This window comes from Vespula vulgaris, chromosome 8 (genome assembly GCF_905475345.1).
Source record: "Vespula vulgaris chromosome 8, iyVesVulg1.1, whole genome shotgun sequence".
Classification (NCBI taxonomy): domain Eukaryota; kingdom Metazoa; phylum Arthropoda; class Insecta; order Hymenoptera; family Vespidae; genus Vespula; species Vespula vulgaris.
Window position 1 is genome coordinate 4,077 of NC_066593.1, and position 15,858 is coordinate 19,934.

Below are 15,858 nucleotides of genomic sequence, written 5' to 3' on the forward strand. Positions count from 1 at the left end.
AATAAGCTGGGCATTACAGATAAACAGGAAAAACCAATCGATTACCTAAGAGAGAGGAACATAAGAAAAATAATTACTTCATATCACTGAATGGTTTTTATGCGATTACTGTGGAATTACGTCGAACCACTGTAAACCACCATAATACGTACTAGAATTTTTGCAAAATTTGTAAGGGTTACATAGAAACGAGCTTTATGGAAATGCTGGTGGTTACGCCGATTTTTCGATAATAACGCAAACGCCCCACGGACTATGCTAATTGCTGTTTATTAAATAACTACGTTAATATCTAGGATTAGTAAGTTGGTGGATGAAGATACCGTGGAAATTACACGGACATCTAGGAATTATGCAAAATTGACAAGCATTTTGACAAGCGTTAGGTAAAAACAAATTTATTCGCTTATGCGGACACTATGACGTTACGCCTGACGCTCGGAGGCCACCTAAATACGTTCTAGGATTGACGACAAATCTATGAGGATATACAGAAATGCTGCACTTTATGAAGACGCTGGTCGTTACTTGATTCGTAGGAAATAACGAATATGCCCCTGGGATTATGCAACGATGTTGTCGTTTAAGTAACCTCTCTAGAATCTAGGGAAATAAGATGGGTACGACGGATAACCTAGAAATTACGTCGGTATATTAGTAATTATTGAAGACAGATATTACATAAAAATAAAAAATAAAGCACAAATACTTACTTCAAATCGCCAGTCGGATAAGCCAAAATCTGTAAGGGTTACCCAGAAACGATGAGCTTTATAAAGATGCTGGTAGTTCGTATAGTCTACGTAAATAATGCAACCGCCTCAGGGACTATTCAAAAATGCTATCGACTAAATAACCTCGTTAATATCTAGAATTAATAAGCTGATCGTTACAGATATCCTGGAAATTACACGGTCATCTAGGAGTTAGGAAAAATCGACATCCATTACGGAAAAACAATATACTTGAGCGAAATCACGAGATGGTTATGCGGAAAAAAATAAGATTACGGAGAAAGCTCGGAGGACAAAAATGTCGTTTAAGTAACCTCGCTAGTATCTAAGAAAATAACCAGGGTATTGCTGATAAACCTAGGAACTACGTCGGTACGTTAGGAATTATTGAAAAAAGGAGGGATTACCTAAAAAGAAAACGGACAAATACTTCTAATCACCTGATGGTAAAGCGAAGACAGTGGGGTTATGTCCCACGCTGTAGATTGCGTACTTAGATTTTTGTAAAATCTGTAGGTTACGCAGAAATGCCCGACTTTATGAAAATGCTAGTAGTTACGCAAATTCGTCGGATATAACGAGTGCCCCGCGGATTATGCAAAAAAAAAAATGCAGTCGATAAAATAACCTCGGTAATATCTTCGATTAATAAGCCGACAGTTGTAAATACACGGGAACTACACGGTCATCTACGAGTTATCGAAAACCGACAGGAATTTACACAAGTATTACGTACAAAGGCAAGTACTTACGCGAAATCACAGGGTGGTAATGCGGAAACAATTGGATTACGCCGCATTCTCGGAGGCCACCTAAATACGCCCTATTACCGACGCCAAATCTACAAGGATTACACAGAAACGCTGCATTTCCTGAAAACCCTAATATTTACGCAGATTCGTCGGAAATAACGCGAGTGCCCCTCAGATTATGCAAAAAAAAAATGCAGTCGATCATATAACCTCGGTAATATCTTCGATTAATAAGCCGACAGTTGTAAATACACGGGAACTACACGGTCATCTACGAGTTATCGAAAACCGACAGGAATTTACACAAGTATTACGTACAAATGAAAGTACTTACGCGAAATCACAGGGTGGTAATGCGGAAACAATCGGATTACGCTGCATTCTCGGAGGCTACCTAAATACGCCCTATTACCGACGCCAAATCTACAAGGATTACACAGAAACGCTGCATTTCCTGAAAACCCTAGTATTTACGCAGATTCGTCGGAAATAACGGGAGTGCCCCACAGATTATGCAAAAAAAATGCAGTCGATCATATAACCTCGGTAATATCTTCGATTAATAAGCCGACAGTTGTAAATACACGGGAACTACACGATCATCTACGAGTTATCGAAAACCGACAGGAATTTACACAAGTATTACGTACAAATGAAAGTACTTACGCGAAATCACAGGGTGGTAATGCGGAAACAATCGGATTACGCCGCATTCTCGGAGCTTACCTAAATACGCCCTATTACCGACGCCAAATCTACAAGGATTACACAGAAACGCTGCATTTCCTGAAAACCCTAGTATTTACGCAGATTCGTCGGAAATAACGGGAGTGCCCCACAGATTATGCAAAAAAAAAAATGCAGTCGATCATATAACCTCGGTAATATCTTCGATTAATAAGCCGACAGTTGTAAATACACGGGAACTACACGGTCATCTACGAGTTATCGAAAACCGACAGGAATTTACACAAGTATTACGTACAAATGAAAGTACTTACGCGAAATCACAGGGTGGTAATGCGGAAACAATCGGATTACGCCGCATTCTCGGAGCCTACCTAAATACGCCCTATTACCGACGCCAAATCTACAAGGATTACACAGAAACGCTGCATTTCCTGAAAACCCTAGTATTTACGCAGATTCGTCGGAAATAACGGGAGTGCCCCACAGATTATGCAAAAAAAAATGCAGTCGATCATATAACCTCGGTAATATCTTCGATTAATAAGCCGACAGTTGTAAATACACGGGAACTACACGATCATCTACGAGTTATCGAAAACCGACAGGAATTTACACAAGTATTACGTACAAATGAAAGTACTTACGCGAAATCACAGGGTGGTAACGCGGAAACAATCGGATTACGCCGCATTCTCGGAGCTTACCTAAATACGCCCTATTACCGACGCCAAATCTACAAGGATTACACAGAAACGCTGCATTTCCTGAAAACCCTAGTATTTACGCAGATTCGTCGGAAATAACGGGAGTGCCCCACAGATTATGCAAAAAAAAAAATGCAGTCGATCATATAACCTCGGTAATATCTTCGATTAATAAGCTGATAGTTGCAGATACACATGAAAGTACACGGTCATCTACGAGTAAAACCCTAGTATTTACGCAGATTCGTCGGATCTAACGAGTCCCCCACGAATTATAAAAAAGAAAAAAAAGAAAAATGCTGTCGTTTCAGTAACCTAGCTAGTATCTACGAAAATAAGCTACTTAGAGTATTCTACGAATAACGAAACTGTTAAGAACGTCAAAAAGAAAAACCTCCAACAAGCATTATGAAAAAAGAAGTACTTTCGACAAATCTCGGGATCGTTATGTAAAAATACGTTACGCTACGTTACACTAGAGCTTTCACATCGTGCAAACGTTTCGCAAAATCGCTTGGCGTTGTAAAAAAAAAAGTTAGACATTGCAACGATTCATCGGAAGGAGTACCCCTGGGACTATGCAAATATTCTGTCGGGTAAGTAACCCATCTAATATCATGGAAAATAAGCTAGGGTTCTAAATACCCTCCAAATTACAATATACGCGAAGAATTACGCGACGAAGAGATCACGTAAAAAAAAAATAAGGTCGATAACTCAGTGATAATGTGGAAACGTTAGAGTTAAGTAGACACGCTAAAATGAAGCTAAATACACGCCACGGTTTACACAGAGACGTTAGGCTATATAAAAACGCGGATTCTTCGGATAAAACGAAAATATCCCGAACTAAGAAAAAAAAAATGCCGCAGTTTAAATAACTTCGCTGGTATCTAGGAAAATGAGCCGCGGGGTGCAGATACTATGCAATTTACGCAACACGCGTAGAATTACGGAACGAAAATAAAGGCATTAAGTGAAAAAAATACTTACTGCAAATCGTTGGGTCGCGTCTGGATTACACCGAAGTTAGACCACAAAAGTTCGGCTGAATACACGCCAAGGTTTACACAAAATCTGTAAGGATTATATAGATACGGTGGGCTTCATACAAAAAAAAACTGCTGGTTACGCGCATTCGTTCAAAACGACGGAATGCCCTTAACATTATGCAAAAAGTACCATCGTTTCAGTTATCTCGATAGTATGTAGGTAAATAAATAACTTCGAGGTTGCAGATAACCTGAGAAAGACAACATTCTGGGTGTCCACGTTGGACGTTGCGAAAAATCGACAGGACTTACGTGTAAAAAAAAAACCCATACTTTGACAAATGGATACTTACGCCAAACCACGTAGTGGGCGAAATTGCTGGGTTGCGTCTGGCAGAGCCAGAGAATTTACCAAAATAAGGGTTAGGGGTTTACGCAATATTTCTAAGGGTTACGCCAATCTGTTCGGAATTACGCAACACGCTTAATTACGCACGAATGGATTCACGGTAGTTGAAACGCTCTACAATGCCCTAAAATTTCCGGTACACGCGTTGGACCGCGTTGAACCGCGCTAAACCTAGATCATTTTTATTTTTTGTCGTTTTACAATCATTTAAGCAATGTACGCTACATATGTACGCTCGGTAGTATCAAACTAATATTTACAGAATACAACCCCGCCGCTCAGGCTTTATACCGCTCGTAGTACGTAGAAAATAATTTTAATCGAACGTTTCGCAGAACAGAAATCTGCTTACATACTGCCTTCTATTTAAACTTTTTTTTTTTCGACGCTTTCTTACTACAATGATAAAAATATTTTTTCTTTTTTAGTATATGAGCATTTCAATTATTCGCGAAGCTGGGGTCACGCGATATCCTAAGAATTGTCTAAAAAGATGTTTCTTGTTACGGATAAATACTGGACGACGGTTTTCGATACGCCCAACGGTGGTCTAAAATTCTCTTAACGCATCAAATTTATGTATGCTTTCTATCACTTTACAATTATTTAAACAATTTTACAATATACGTTTGTTCGGTATAAAATTATAATTAAACGATAATTCTCTCAACGCATCAGAATTTATGTATACTTTCTATTAGTTTAACTAATTATTTGAACATTCTATACTATACGTTTACTCGAGTTAAAATTATATTTAAATATTTTTCTCAACGCACCATTGTTTATATACGCTTCTTATCACTATACAATTATTTAAACGGTTTACAATATACGTTTGTTCGATATAAAATTATACTTCAATAATAGTTTTCTTAACGCACCCAAGTTTATGTATGCTTTCTATCACTTTACAATTATTTAAAGAATCTATAATATACGATTGGTCGATATAAAAGAAGATTTAAACAATAATACAACCGCTTAAACGTTGCACCGCACGTAATATCTTGTGAAGTATAAAACAATTTTATGTTAACATTCCGGAAAGAAAAAATCAACTGATGTACTACCTTCCAATTGAAGTTTCTTTTTTTCAACGCTCTATAAACTCCAACAATATTATAACAATGATTCTAACAAATTTGTTTCTATCTTGTAATTTTTCGTAAAACATCGCAATTATGCGCAAGACTAAAGCAGGGGAATCGTTTGAAATGCTGGTGGTTACGCAAAACGCTGAGAATTAAACAGAATACGACGTTAGGGATTGCGCAGGTACGCTGAGGGTGTCGCAGAAACGCTCAGGGTATCATGCAAGATCGCTTAGGGTATCCAAGGTACGCTCAAGGTAGTATCGCAGAAACGCTTAGGGTATCATGCAAGATCGCTCAGGGGTGTCGCAGAAACGCTCAGGGATGTCGCAGAAACGCTCAGGGGTGTCGCAGAAACGCTCAGGGGTGTCGCAGAAACGCTCAGGGGTGTCGCAGAAACGCTCAGGGTGTCGCAGAAACGCTCAGGGTGTCGCAGAAACGCTCAGGGTGTCGCAGAAACGCTCAGGGTGTCGCAGAAACGCTCAGGGTGTCGCAGAAACGCTCAGGGTGTCGCAGAAACGCTCAGGGTGTCGCAGAAACGCTCAGGGTGTCGCAGAAACGCTCAGGGTATCGCAGAAACGCTTAGGGTATCGCAGAAACGCTCAGGGTGTCACGCAGAAACGCTCAGGGTATCGCAGAAACGCTCAGGGTATCGCAGAAACGCTTAGGGGTGCGCAAAATCGCCGAGAATTACGTAGAACGTTGGAGCTTAAACAGATTTAAAGAAGCTATACGCACGAAGGAGAGGCGAGTCTTCTTTCGGTTCGGTAAAATGAAGGAAGCGTTGTTTTCCTGCTGATTTTAATCCAATGGAAGATTCTTCAAGATTCCATCCTTCGTTATTGCTTCCATCGCATCTTCCTGGCTCCTTTCCTTTCCTTTCTCATCTTCATATTCATGATAGATCCTAGAGGAAGGAGGCTTTCCTATTTTAGGAAAATAATAAAAATGCAGTATTGAAACCTATAATAAAGTACATGGCGATAAAAAATACTAAAATATCATTAAACAATGCTAACCGTGAGTCGCAATTTTACAAAGACCATTTCCAACTAGAGCGTTGAATTGTTCTTTTATCCGTATCCAAACAGTAGAACGAAATTACAACATAGGCTTCCTAAAAGAAAAAAAAAAAAAATTAACAAAGTTAATAAAAATAGTGTTATAATAAAAATATCAAAATGTTAAGTATTCCTCATCAGACAAGAGAATAAAGAACCATCTTGCTCTAACGAGCGTGATACTTAGGAACTGCTATCCGGGAATCCACGACCCAATTAACACATATATTTCGATTTAAGCAGTGTTCGTTCTGTCGTATACTATCGACGAAAAGCCTATCGTTTCTATTTCGCAGCGATATTTCAAGAGAGACCATATGATTCGTTGAAATAGTGTTATTTAAGACGCGTTCGCTTACATAGATTTTTTCATCGATTAAATGAATGAAGTTACGATAACGTTATCCAACTTGAATAAACTTTGAATTATCAGCTACTCGATGTATATTAAATGAAAAATGCAATCGGAAGAAAAATATACTCCGATGTAAAAGTATCGTTAACAGAACACTGTTTAATCGAAGAATGAATGTGTAAACAGATGTCAATTCTGTTCGACTGTAACTAAATTCACCATGCTTATTTCAAGGAACACGGACCACGATGCATTGTTAACAATAACGGACGAAATCGCAATGCCTATACCCTGAAAAAATAAATGTAGAATTAGCTAAACGTTATCGTAAAGGGTAACGTGAAAATAAATAATAATATATGTCAACTATTGCTTATCAGTTGTCGTCCTGTGTCCAATACCATTGCTTATCATAGATAAGTAAAACTGATGACGAAAATTTTGAACTTCATACTTCTTTCTTTCTATCATCGAAAATAATGATTCCTTAGCTGGTTGTTAGATCAAGGAACGCTTCCTTCCACGATTTAAGTAGCGTTCGTACTGTCAAGATGTCAATTCTGTTCGAATGTAACTAAATTCATCTTGCTTATTTTTAAGAAAACTAGCCACGATGTAATGTCAACAATAACGAAAGAAATCACGTCTACATCCTGAAAAAGTAGATATAGAATTAAGTAAACGTTCTCGAAAATATTATAGTGACAATAAATAACTATTTTTTTCAACTAACGCTTACCAGTCGTTGTTGTGTGTCGAACACTATTTATTATTGTAAATAAGTAAAATTGATGACGAAAATCTGGACGTCCTACCTCTTCCATTCTATAATTGAAAGTAACGATGACTTAGATGGTTATGTTACGTTAAGGAACGTAGTAAAATATGTTATATTTCGTAATTGAGCGTGATCGATGTTAATAAATTTACCAGCGAAAATTGTTTTCGATATTCTAGCGGTATATAACATAAGAGTGTAACATAGGAGTGTATAACATAGTTAAATAAAATATTCTAATTACCTGCAATCAACGAGGATTCTGAGGCAGTAAGGGGGCTGTGGACCGCCGCGCTTGCGCATTACGTCACCTTTGCAATGGCTTCCCCACATGCTTGTAACATTTCGATCCATTTGTACGAAAATATCGGAATATTAAAAATATGATATAAATTTTTCAATTTAATATCTCTCAAAATAAAGCTCCTAAGCGTGAAAACTATATTTTTAAGGAAAATGTACATAAGCCTGCATGCAATTACATATTTCTCCTAGATCATTTCTATATAATATCTTGTAGAATTTCTTCTAAGATCATATCTAAGTAGAACGCAGATCTGCACTATTAATGGTCGAAAAAAAGAAAAAAAGAAAAAAAAAAGAATGAAATTAAGAAGATCGGTTTTCTGAGAAACCCACAATAAAATAAACTGTAGAATACAAAACGAAATACAGCTGCAGTAAAAGTATGAATAATTCAAAAATATCTTACGGCTAAAGAACTGTCAACCGCATTACAGCAATCAGCAAACGATCCGTCGAATGATACATCCACTCCATGATTTAAGCAGTATTCGTTCTGTCATGTACTATCAACGAAAAGTCTACAATTTTTATTTCGCAGTGATATTCCAAGACGGACGACGACTCGTTAAAATAATGTAGATTAAGCGCGTTCGCGTACATAGATTTTCCCATCGATCGTCCTCGACGTGAGATCAATTAACGACATCTGAAGCAGGTCTAAAAAATAAGGAGGAGAGTAGAATGTCCTCGGTTATTTTATAATGCTGGACGAAGGCAGAGCAACCAGCGTAAATGCACAGAAAATGGTACGAGACAAATCTCGACCATAAACAAGTGCTCGATAAAAAGTGGGTTGCGTCTAGAAAGATTCAACTGCGCGGTGACGACCGTGCACAACTCCTCCCTATCCTGATGATGTCGATTATTAATCACATGACGACGATGAAGGTTGAAAGAATCCATATAAAATCCACTAATGTAAAATTAAAGAAATAATGTTACATCAACGTTAATCAATTTGAATGAATTCCGAATTATCAACTATTCCACGTATATAAAACGCACTTCCCAAAAAATGTACAATCGAACAAAAAATATACTCTGACGGCAAATTACTAAAAGAAGTTTCGCTGAAAGAACACTGCTTAATCGAAGAATGAATGTATAAACTTAAACGGAAGACGTCTACTTTGTTGAACTCTAGCCAAATCAATCTTGCTTCTTTCTAGGAACATGGGCCACACTGTGTTGTTAACGCTGACGAACAAATTTACAGAATCTACGCCCTGAAAAGGTAAATATAGAATTAACTAAACGTTCCCAAAAAGATTACAGTGACAATAGCAATATTTTTTAACTACTGCGCACCACTCGTCGTCCTGTATCGAATATCACTTCTTATTGTACGTAAGTAAAATTGATAATCCGAACATCGTACCTCTTCCATCCTATAATCGAAAGAACGATGGCTTAGATGATTATGTTAGGTTAAGGAACGCAGTAGAATAAGTTATATTTCGCAATTGAACGTGATCGATGTTAATAAATTCACTTGTGGAAATCGCGTTTTCGACATTCGATCGGTACATAAAATTAGAGCGTACGTTAGATAAAATATTCTAATTACCTGCAAGAAAAAAGCTTGGTCATAACACGTGCCAATCATTATTCAAAATGGTGGATTCTGAGGCAGCAAGGAGGCTGTGGACCGCTGCGCTTGCGCATTACGTCACCTTTGCAATGGCTTCCCCACGTGCTTGTAACATTTCGATCTATTTGTACGAAAATATCGGAACATTAAAAATATGATATACGAATTTAAAAACTATCTAAATTGATATCCGACTACTCCATACTATGAAAATTAATCGTTTCAATTTAATATCTCTCAAAATAAAGCTCCTAAGCGTGAAAACTATATTTTTAAGGAAAATGTACATAAGCCTGCATGCAATTACATATTTCTCCTAGATCATTTCTATACAATATCTTGTAGAATTTCTTCTAAGATCATATCTAAGTAGAGTGCAGGTGTGCACTATTAATGGTTGAAAAAAAGAAAAAAAAATGAAATTAAGAGATCGGTTTTCTGAGAAACCCACAATAAAATAAACTGTAGAATACAAAACGAAATACAGCTGCAGTAAAAGTATGAATAATTCAAAAATATCTTACGGCTAAAGAACTGTCAACCGCATTACAGCAATCAGAAAACGATCCGTCGAATGATACATCCACTCCGTGATTTAAGCAGTATTCGTTCTGTCATGTACTATCAACGAAAAGTCTACAATTTTTATTTCGCAGTGATATTCCAAGACGGACGACAACTCGTTAAAATAATTTAGATTATGCGCGTTCGCGTACATAGATTTTCCCATCGATCGTCCTCGACGTGAGATCAATTAACGACATCTGAAGCAGGTCTAAAAAATAAGGAGGAGAGTAGAATGTCCTCGGTTATTTTATAATGCTGGACGAAGGCAGAGCAACCAGCGTAAATGCACAGAAAATGGTACGAGACAAATCTCGACCATAAACAAGTGCTCGATAAAAAGTGGGTTGCGTCTAGAAAGATTCAACTGCGCGGTGACGACCGTGCACAACTCCTCCCTATCCTGATGATGTCGATTATTAATCACATGACGACGATAAAGGTTGAAAGAATCCATGTAAAATCCACTAATGTAAAATTAAAAAAATAATGTTACATCAACATTAATCAATTTGAATGAATTCGAATTATCAACTATTCCACGTATATAAAACGCACTTCCCAAAAAATGTACAATCGAACAAAAAATATACTCTGATGGCAAATTACTAAAAGAAGTTTCGCTGAAAGAACACTGCTTAATCGAAGAATGAATGTATAAACTTAAACGGAAGACGTCTACTTTGTTGAACTCTAGCCAAATCAATCTTGCTTCTTTCTAGGAACATGGGCCACACTGTGTTGTTAACGCTGACGAACAAATTTACAGAATCTACGCCCTGAAAAGGTAAATATAGAATTAACTAAACGTTCCCAAAAAGATTACAGTGACAATAGCAATATTTCTTAACTACTGCGCACCACTCGTCGTCCTGTTTCGAATATCACTTCTTATTGTACGTAAGTAAAATTGATAATCCGGACATCGTACCTCTTCCATTCTATAATCGAAAGAACGATGGCTTAGATGATTATGTTAGGTTAAGGAACGCAGTAGAATAAGTTATATTTCGCAATTGAGCGTGATCGTTATTAATAAATTCACTCGCGGAAATCGCATTTTTGGTATTCGTCGCTATATAAAATCTGAGTGAACGTTAGATAAAATATTCTAATTAACTAATAATTCTAATTAACGAGAGGACGAAGCTCGAGTGCAACGCTTGGCACGAGACAATTTAGAATGGCGGATTAAGCGGCAGGAAGGAAGCTATGGACCGTCGCGCGTATGCATACGTCATCATTCCAATGGCTTCCCCGCGTGTTTGTTGTTTCGATCTATTTGTATGAGAATATCGAAACGTTAAAAATATGATATACGAAGTTAAAAACTATCTAAACGGATATCTTGTTACACCAAACTGTAAAAATTATTCGTTTCAATTTGACGCCTGTATAACTAAACGTTCATGTAGCGACTATTGCGACGAGAAATAATAATCTTTTTCAACTAACGCTTACCAGTCGTCGTTGTGTGTCGTACACCATTTATTATTGTAAATAAGTAAAATTGATGAGGAAAATGCGAACGTCGTAACTCTTCCGTTGTACGATCGTAAATAACGATTGCTTATATCGTTATGTTAGGTTAAGGAACGCGGTACAATTTACGATTCGCAGTTGGGCGCGACCGATGTTAACAAATTTTATCGGAAAAATCGCGTTTTCGGCATTCGATCGGTATATAAAATAATGGTGCACGTTAAATAAAATATTTTAATTACCTGCAATTAACGAGAGGACGAAGCTTGGTTGGGACACGTGCCACGAACTGATTCAGAATGGCGGATTAAGCGGCAACAAGGAAGCTGTATCGTCGAGCATGCGCGTTACGTCAGCTTTGCAATGGCTTCCCCACGTGCTTGTTGTTTCGATCTATTTGTATAGAAATATCAAAACGTTAAAAATATGATATACGAAGTTAAAAACTATCGAAACGGATATCTTGCTACATAAAATTATGAAAATTAATCGTTACGATTTGATAAAATGTTCGAGTAAGGATTACAGCGATAATAAATAAGAACCTTTTTCGACTAATGCTTACCACTCGTCGTCGTGTGTCCAACACCATTTCTCATTGTAAATAAGTAAAATTGAAGACGAAAATCCAGACGTCGTACCTCTCCCATTCTATAATCAAAAGTAACGATGGCTTGTATGGTTGTTAGGTTAAGGAACGCGGTAGAATAAGTTATATTTCGTAGTCGAGCGTGATCGATGTTAATAAATTTACCCGCGGATATCGCTTTTTCGACGTTCGATCGGTATGTAAAATAATGGTACACGTTGAATAAACTATTCTAATTAACTGCAATTAACGAACGGACGAAGCTCTGTTGCGACGCGTGCCACGAAACGATTTGAAATGGCGGATTAGGCGGCAGGAAGGAAGCTATGGACCGTCGCGCGTACGCATTACGTCATCTTTCCAATGGCTTCCCCGCGTGTTTGTTGTTTCGATCTATTTGTATGAGAATATCGAAACGTTTATAATATGATATACGAAGTTAAAAACTATCTAAACGGATATCTTGTTACACCAAACTGTAAAAATTATTCGTTTCAATTTGACGCCTGTATAACTAAACGTTCATGTAGCGACTATTGCGACGAGAAATAATAATCTTTTTCAACTAACGCTTACCAGTCGTCGTTATATGTCGAACACCATTTATTATTGTAAATAAGTAAAATTGATGACGAAAATCCGAAAGTCGTAGCTCTTCTATTGTATAACCGCAAAGAACGATTGTTTACACGTTTATGTTAGGTTAAGGAAGGTAGGACGATAATTTACAATTCGCAGTTGAGCGCGATCGGTGTTAACAAATTTTATCCGCTCAAATCGTGTTTTCTGCATTCAATCGCTATATAAAATAATGACGCACGTTAAATAAAATATTCTAATTACCTGCAGTCAACGAGAGGACGAAGCTGGCTTGCGACAAACGCCACGAAATAATTCAGAATGGCGGAGTAAGCGGCAGCAAGAAAGATGTGGACCGTCGTACGTACATATTACGTCATCTTTCCAATGGCTTCCCCACGTGCTTGTAAAGTTTCGATCTATTTGTATGAAAATATCGGAACGTTAAAAATATGATATACGAAGTTAAAAACTATCTAAACGGATATCTTGCTATACCGAACTGTGAAAATTAATCATTTCGATTTGACGCCTGTATAACTAAACGTTCACGTAAAGATTGCAACGATAATAAATAACAATGTTTTTCAACTAATGCTTACCAGTCGTCGTTGTCGTGTGTCCAACATCATTTCTCATTGTAAATAAGTAAAATTGATGACGAAAATGCAAACGTCGTAGTTCTTCCATTGTATAATCGAAAATAACGATGGCTTGTATGGTTGTTAGGTTAAGGAACGCAGCAGAATATATTTCGTAGTTGAGCGTGATCGATGTTAATAAATTCACCCGTGGAAATAGCGTTTTCGACGTTCGATCGATATACAAAATTAGAGCGTACGTTGGATAAAATATTCTAATTAACTGCAATTAACGAACGGACGAAGCTCTGTTGCGACGCGTGCCACGAAACGATTTGAAATGGCGGATTAGGCGGCAGGAAGGAAGCTATGGACCGTCCCGCGTACGCGTTACGTCATCTTTACAATGGCTTCCCCACGTGTTTGTTGTTTCGATCTGTTTGTATAATAATATGGAAACGTTAAAAATATGATATACGAAATTAAAAACTATCTAAACGGATATCTTGCTGCATCAGACTGTGAAAATTAATCATTTCGATTTGATATCTGTAGAAATAAAGCTCGTAAACGTGAAAATATATTTGTAAGGAAAATGTTCGTGCGCCCGCGTACGATTATTTTTCATATAAATGTATATTATTTTCGATGTTAGTACGCTTTTAGTTTCTGCTTTTAGAAAGAGAGAGTAACCATCCGATTCGTTCAAAGGTCCATTTTTGTTGACAGTCCATTACTCGTTTTTTTATGTTGGTTTACGCCAACGATAAATACAGGTATAATTTTTTAACGATTTTGACGAACGAGATCGCTTCAAAGATGAATATTCGAGTGAGAATACGATTCTTCCGAACTTTCGAATACGCGCTTCGTTTTGTTTGAAAAAATCGTGTCAAAAAATGATGTTTTCTCGACGATAATTCACGCATAAAAGTAAAGGATAAGGTTAATTTTAAAATTAGATAGTTTAAATCGTCGTTATAGCAGTCTCGTTGCGCGCACATAAGTTTGTCTGTTTTTGAATACATACAAAGAGGCTCTTCGTAGAAAAAGAAGGATAACATTAGTTTATAGATAATAGCTTAAAGATTCCTTTACCTATTGTTTCCGGCAAACAACGAAAGAAAAACCGGTCGAGCGTGATAAATTGTTGTTACCACGTATGTATATGTACATCGTATACAATTCGGAGAATTTGGGAAGTCTTGTAGTGAAAAGTATTTGTAAATAAACGAGGGACGATCGGAGAGATCGACCTTGGCACGACTTCTCTCCATTCGTCGTCCTTACAACGCGTTAGTCGCAGTATTCCTTCCTCTCGGCAGCTGTCCGGACGTGTTCTATCTAGACAAGGCATAATTCTAACAACGCTTGCAGCGCGTAAGTATTCCCGGAGTATTTCTCTTAACTTAATTTACGTTAATAATCCGATTGGTACTGGATATAGGAATGATAAAGGCTATACTAATAATGAAACGCAAGCTGCATTCATAACGTTTTAGTACGATTCTTTAAACTTTTCTCACAGCTTCGGAATAATAATTTTTTTTTTTACTGACGAATCTTATGGCGACAAATAATATTTGCTGTTTCATATATCTTCAAAGACTATGATATTAAAATATAACTATAAAATATAAGGCTATAATATTAAAACGTAAAATAATTGTCTGCATATCGATATCCTAGGACGATTTTCTATCTAATAATAAACTCGATGCGATGTAAAACTGCTTCGTGTATATATCTATATATAATTGTTTTTTCTGTCCGTTTACCGTTCTTTTCCGGTACGTATAACTTTTGGAAGCCTACAAAATGTGACACTGATTAGTAAGACATAGAATTAATTGCGTGTTTTATATAGGGGTTAATTATACAGAGAGATATGCATAGATGTTTGTGTACGTATCGTGTGTGTGCGTGTGTATATGAAAATCAAGTGTAATACGAAATATGATATATGAAGTATAATTAACGACAAATTATTAATTGATACATCGTTAAAAAGTGAAAGAAGTACCGATACTGCTAAAAATAAGATAAATAATTCGAAATAGAAAGCATCCATAGAAGAGATCGATTTTATTTTTGTGGATATTTTTTAAACGAAACGATATCAACTTGCGAAAATCGCGTTTTAGACAATCGGTTAGTATATAAAATAAGGATGTACATTAGATAAGGTATTTTAATTATCTACAGTTAACAAGAGGACGAAGCTGGTTATAACACGTGCCATAAAATAAACGGTAACAAGGAGACTTAGTGGACCGTCGTGTATACGCATTACGTCACGTGTGCAATGATTCGCAGGGAAAGGTGGACATATAATATTATAATCGATGTCTATTATTTTTGATGCATATATTATAAATAAAAGTAAAAAAACTTTTATGACGAGGATTAATTTAAAAAATACTAAATGTGCTTTGTGCAATATATTTAAATTTCATAAAAAAATGAACGGTTTATACACTTAGTTTTAATTGTGTATTTAATAGAAATTAAAGATAGAATATAAATAGTTTATGATATTCATGATTTTTTACTGCGCATATAAATTTCCAACGATGTCCGGTTGACGATAGAAGAAT

General features: G+C 36.7%; 3 long non-coding RNA genes across 4 annotated transcripts; 2 read left to right on the top strand and 1 right to left on the bottom strand.

Moving 5' to 3' along the window:
- Positions 1–382: 382 nt before the first annotated feature.
- Positions 383–2,874, bottom strand: LOC127065930 (uncharacterized). 2 transcript variants are annotated; one of them, XR_007782213.1, is made up of 3 exons: positions 2,364–2,874; positions 714–2,028; positions 383–634 (listed from the first exon to the last, which is right to left on the bottom strand). It is a non-coding gene; the product is annotated as an uncharacterized LOC127065930 (long non-coding RNA). The 2 variants fall into 2 exon arrangements; XR_007782212.1 differs by having other exon boundaries at positions 714–2,874.
- A 5,276-nt stretch (positions 2,875–8,150) lies between these two features.
- Positions 8,151–9,578, top strand: LOC127065929 (uncharacterized). The gene is made up of 2 exons (XR_007782211.1): positions 8,151–9,109; positions 9,450–9,578. It is a non-coding gene; the product is annotated as an uncharacterized LOC127065929 (long non-coding RNA).
- Positions 9,579–10,637: 1,059 nt separating this feature from the next.
- Positions 10,638–15,798, top strand: LOC127065931 (uncharacterized). The gene is made up of 2 exons (XR_007782214.1): positions 10,638–14,641; positions 15,467–15,798. It is a non-coding gene; the product is annotated as an uncharacterized LOC127065931 (long non-coding RNA).
- Positions 15,799–15,858: the final 60 nt, after the last annotated feature.